General features: G+C 33.2%; 1 pseudogene; it reads left to right on the forward strand.

Moving 5' to 3' along the window:
• Nucleotides 1-5,902: 5,902 nt before the first annotated feature.
• Nucleotides 5,903-5,977, forward strand: LOC144222389 (U2 spliceosomal RNA; annotated as a pseudogene).
• The last annotated feature ends 360 nt before the right edge of the window (nt 5,978-6,337 follow it).

Here is a 6,337-nt window from a genome sequence, read left to right on the forward strand (position 1 = left end):
CAGTTCAGTAATAAATATACAGGCAGAGATTCCAAACAGGGGAAATTCTGTTCCACATTTCATAAAAGAAATCACCTACACTTTAATAGTCAGATTCAGTACAGGGAGCATATGGGAGGATGTCATTTTGTAAAAACTTAATATCTATTGAGTGCTAAATTGCAGAGTATTTTTTAAATATTTTTATTTATTTCTAGGAGAGAAGGAGAGAGACAGCGTGAGCAGGGGAGGGTCAGAGAGAGAGGGAGATACAGACTCTGAAATAGGCTNGAGTATTTTTTAACTGAACATTTTGAAAAAAGTATAGAAGATAGGAAGGAAATCAAAGATAGAAGAAGGAGTAGTCAAGGGTGCCTGGGTGTTTCAGTCAGTTAAACGTCCGACTTCGGCTCAGGTCATGATCTCACAGTTTGTGGGTTCGAGCCCCACGTTGAGCTATGTGCTGACAGCTCAGAGCCTGGAGTCTGCTTCGGATTCTGTGTCTCCCTCTCTCTCTGACCCTCCCACACTCATGCTCTGTTTCTCTTTGTCTCAGTAATAAATAAACACTAAAAATGAAAAAAAAAAAAAGGAGTAGTCAAAGAAGTAAAAACAAAAATTACAAGGGAGGCTGCAGACGGTGATTTCAGATATCAGCAAGATGATGAACTGGTATGTTCCAGTTTTTTACTTCCCCAATGAAACACCAAGTAAATAACAACATGCTAACCAAAGTAGCTTTGTGAGAGTTCTAGAAAACAGTTAAGAATAGGTACCAAACAAGCGAATGGTCAACCAAGAAAAAACCACACTCAAAACAGAAAATTTTATGATATTTTTACTTACTTTTGTCTCCTCTCCTTTCCAGCAGTGCATAGTAAAGAGGATGAAGCCTAACTCTCACTTTCTCAGGAAGGAAGGAAAAATGTCAAAATAGCTTTCAACATTTTGGCTCGTTTGGGAGCTGCCGAAAAGATTGTATTCTGTCTTGCTTGATCAGAGCACTGATTGGAATGATGAAAAAGTGGTATATCAAATTGGAGGCCACTAAAAGCAGTAGAGGGAGCCATGGTGCATGAGAATTGCTGGGGTACTGTAGAGTCACAGACATCTGTAAGAAAGATATTGTGAGCAGAAGAATAAAATAGAACATCTAAGGCCCAAGAAAAACAATGGTAAGACTCAAAATGGAAAATAAGACATTTAAAAGAAACTATATATATGGCAAAGAGGGGAGAAAAACACACACACACAGGACCAGGATACACAAGCTTAGTGAGGCCTGAAAAGACATTAAGTCATCATGATTAATGAAGGTCTTTGGCTGGATGGAACCAGTCAGCAAAGAAGAAGTGCCTTTGTTTTCAAATGACAAATTTTCAACAAAAGATCACAAGATATACAAAGAAATAGAAGTATGTTACATTCAAAGAAATGAAATATATACTTTGAATTCACTTGAAAAAGATTTTATAATAAATCTCATAAATATTATTATCAAATTAAAGGAGAAAATGGACTGACAATAAGAAGAAATCAAGAAAATGATATATTTAAAAACAAGAGAATAGTAAGAGAAAAATATAAAAAAGAACCAACTAGAAATTCTGAGCTAAAATATACAGTAACTAATTGGAAAATTCATAAGAAGAATTCAACAGCAAGCAAAAAACAGGCAGAGTCAAAATTGAACTTGAAGAAAGGTCTTTTGAAATTATTGGGTCTGAGGAGCAAAAAGAAAAAAAAATTAAATGAGGAGAGTGAAGACAGCCTAAGTGGCTTATAGGACCATCGTACATATCAATATATGCATTATGGTAGTTTCACAGAAGGAGAAAGGGAAAAGGCAAAGAGCTGAACTTAAGAAATAATGGCCTAGAATACCCTTAGTTTGAGAAAAAAAAAATAACGGGACAAAATATACAATAAGCTCAATAAATTCCAAGCTGGATAAATCAATACTCACACACAGAGAAGCATTATTGTTAAACTCTAGAAAGTCAAAGATAAAGATGGAATATTGAAAACAGCAAAAGTAACTTGTAGGGTTTTCTTAATAAGATTATAAGCAGATTTTTCAGCCAAAACCTTGGAGGCCAGAAATGAGTGGGATGATAAATTTAAAGTATGGAAAGAGAAAACCCTGTCAATTGAGAATTCTCTATCTGGCAAAACTGTCCTTTAGAAATGAGGAAGTTAGATATCCCCAGTAAAACAAAAGCTAAGGAGGTTAATCACCATGGGACCATCCCTGAAAGCATACAAAAAAGTGCTTCAATTTGAAACAAAAAGACTAACCTGAAGTGATATGAAAATATAAAGTTCTTAGGTAAAGATAAATAATTGACGAATATGAAAATCTGCATTACTGTAATTTTAATCCATGATTCTGCTTTTAACTTTTTAAAATAGAATTTAAAAGATAAAAGCATAAAATAATTATACCTACATATATCAGTGGTACACAATATATAACAACATAAATTTTACCTGAGTGACATAAAGGAGGAAGTGGAGCTATAGAGAGGAGTAGAATATTTGTGTGCAATTAAAGTTAATTTTCTCTCAATGTACAATAAATTGTTATATCATTAGGCTGTTATATGTAATCCTCATGATAGAAAGAAAATATCTTTAGAATGTACACATAAAGATTTGAGGAGTGAATAAAGGCATGCCACTAAAAAAATGAAATAAGCACAGAGAAGGGTGATAGGAGACATAAAATTAATAATATATACAGAAAACACACAATATAACGGAAATAGTAAGCCCTCCTCTATTAGTAATTATTTTAAGTGAAACATATAAAACACATAGTTTGGAAGAGTGATGTCAACATCATGGGGACTGACTGGAGAATTCTACCAAACATTTAAATAATTAACACCTCCTCAAACTCTTCCATAATACTGAAGAAAAGGGAACTCTTTCAAACTCATTCTACAAAGGTAGCATTATTTTGATACCCAAACCACATAATCATGTCATTAAAAAAAAAGAAAACTATAGTCTAATATCCCTGATGATTATAGATGCAAAATTTTTTAACAAAATATCCGCAAGTCAAACTCAAGAACACATTAAAAGGATTATATACCATGAACAAGTGGGATTTATACCTGGGATTCAAGGAGCATTCAACACGCAAAAAATAAATAAATGTGACATACCACAGTAACAAAATGAAAGGGAAACAAATATATGATTATCTCAATTGATTCAGAAAAAGCATTTAGGAAAATTAAATATCCTTGCATTGTGAAATCAGTCAACAAACTTGGAATTGATCGAAACATTCTCAGTGTTATAAAGGCAATACATAAAAATACAATGACTGACATCATACTCAATGGTGAGTGTCTCGAAGTCTTCCCTTTAAGATCAGGAAAAAGACAAGGATGCTTATTTTCACTACTTTGATTCAATATCACTGGTAGCCCTAACTAGAGCAATTAGGGGGAAAAAAATAAAGTGACTCTAAATTAGGAAGAAAAAGAAAATTATCTCTGTTTGAGGTTGACATGAACTTATATTTAAAAGCCATAAACTCTCAAAAACAAACATTAAATAAGGTGGGTGGCGCCTGTGTGGCTCTGTCAGTTAAATACCCACTTTGGCTCAGGTCATGATCTCATGGTTGGTGAGTTTGAGTCCTGCCCCACAACAGGCTCTGTGCAGATAGCTCAGAGCCTGGAGCCAGATTCAGATTCTGTGTCTCCCCCTCAATCTGTCCCTCCCCTGCTCATGCTCAGCCTCTCTCTCTCTCAAAAATAAACATTAAAAAAATCTATAAAGATTTCACACAGAGAAAAAATATTAAAACTAATAAATGAATTCAGCAAAGTTGCAGCATACAAAAACACAGAAACCAGTTTAGTTCTTATATACCAACAATGAACAATCCACAAAGGAAATAAAGAAAACAATTCCATTTCCAATAGTATCAAAAACAGTAAAATAGTTTTGTATAAACTTAACCAAAAAGGTGAAAATTTATACACTGAAAACTACATAACTTGGTTCAAAGAAATTAAAGACACAAAGTAATGAAAAGACATCCTATGTTTATGAATGGGAAGATTTAATATTCTTTAGATGTCAATAATCTGCAAGGTGACTTACAGATTTAATGCAATCCCCATCAAAATCCTCATGGTGTTGTTTGTTGAAATAGAGAAATCATCTAAAAATTTGTATGGAATCTCATGTGACCCTGTGCAGTCAAAACAATCTCAAAAAAGAACAAAGTTTGAAGTCTAACACTTACTTATTACAACTTATTACAAAGCTAGTATTCATAGCATTGTCATTAACAAAAAGATAGGTATAAGACCAATGGAATAGAATAAATAAGACCAGAAATAAACCATGGTCAAATGATTTCTAACCCAAGCATCAAGACCATTTAATAGGGAATAGACAGTCTTTTAAGCAAATGATATAGGAAAATATTGATATCCATATGTAAAAGTATAAAAGACTTGCCCTTCCTTGCCTTACACCATATACAAAAATAAACACGAAATGGATCAAAGATCTAAACATAAAAGATCTAAACTATTAAAGACTTAGAGAAAACATAGAGGAAAATTTCATTACCTTGGATTTGACAATGATTTCTTGGATACGGCAGCAAAAGTATAGTCAACAAAAGAATAATACATATATTGGATTACATCAAAATTGAAAACTTTTGTGCATCCAAGGGCACCATCAAGAGAGTGAAAAAGCAACCCATGGAATGGGAGAAAACATTTATAAATCATATATTTGATACAGAGTTAATATCCAGAATATACAANNCATGGGTAAAATACTTGAATACACATTTTTTTTTTCCAAAGAAGATGTACAAATGGCCACTAAGTATTAGGGAAATGTGCATCAAAACCACAATGAGATACCCATGAAGATGACTGCTGTGAAAAACATAAACATAAAACAAGTGTTGACAAAAATATGGAGAGATTGCAATCCTCTGCAATATCCTCAAGAATGTAAAATACTGCAGCTGTATAGAAAACAGTATGACAGTTCCTCAAAAAATTAAACATTAAATTATCATATGATACAGAAATTCCATTATGTAACCAAAATAATTTAAAGCAGGGTCTCTAAGAGATATTTTTACATTCATAGTCATAATAGAATTATTCAGAATACCCAGTAGGTGGAAGCAACTCAAATGCACATCGATAGATGGATGGATAAACAAAAGGTGTTATATACATACAATGAAATCTTATTTTGCTATTGAAAGGAAGAAATTCTGACACATAGCACAGGCAGATAAACCTGAAGAACATTATGCTAAGTGAAATAAGCCACACACAAAAAGATAAATTTGGTATGATTCCACACATATCAAGTACTTAAAGTATTAAAGTTCATTGAGACATAAGTTAGAATAGTGGTTGCCAATGGCTAGGGTAAGGGAGGAATGGGTAGTTATTGTTTCATAGGTACAGAATTTTAGTTTATCATGATGAAAGTGTTTTGAGGATAGGTGGTGAAGGGGGATGCACAGCAATGTGAATGTACTTAAAACCAATGAACTGTGAAGGTAGTAAATTTTAAGTTATTTGTATTTTACCAGAATTTTTACATAGATAAAAGTGGAGTGCCACAAATGTTCAAATGAAATGAAGACAGTTAAAATAAAAATCTAATAAACCAGGGATTTTCAAGAACCTATGAATTCAGAAAAATCGGCTGAGATTGGTAGCCATTTGTCTTAAGAACATAAAATCATAAAATTGTAAAAAATAATTTCATGTTTCTAGAAGTTAAAGAGTTAATGTCTTTTGTTAGCAGTTATAGAATGCTTTTTTAAACAATATGGAGGCAAAAGAAAGTGAGGAATACAGGGATAAGTATGGAGGAAAATCAGAGTTTAAAATGTTTAAAATTTTTTGTTTGTATAGCTTCTCGGCCTTTTGGCTAAGATCAAGTGTAGAATTTTTTTGTTTGTTTTTTAAAATAATGGAAACCTGATTATGCCTAAAGGCAAGGAAGAGTAAATAGAAAAAAATGACTTAAAGATGCAAAATGGAGAATTTGAAAGGAGAGAAAAACATGAGAACAAGAAATACAGTGAAAGAAAAGATTCAGTAATATTATGAAGTGTAGGGGCACATTGGTGGCTCAGTCAATTAAGCATCCAACTCATGGTTTCACCTCAGGTCATGATCTCACGACTTGTGGGCTTAAGACCCACATCACGCTCTGCACTGACAGCATGGAGCCTGTGGGGGATTCTCTGTCTCCCTCTCTCTCTCTGCCCTTCACCTGTTCTCTCTCTCTTGGTCTCTCTCTCTCTCTCAAAAATAAATATTTATTAAAAAGAATTCTGAAG

Source organism: Crocuta crocuta, unplaced genomic scaffold, assembly GCF_008692635.1.
Source record: "Crocuta crocuta isolate KB4526 unplaced genomic scaffold, BGI_CrCroc_1.0 scaffold893, whole genome shotgun sequence".
Lineage (NCBI taxonomy): Eukaryota > Metazoa > Chordata > Mammalia > Carnivora > Hyaenidae > Crocuta > Crocuta crocuta.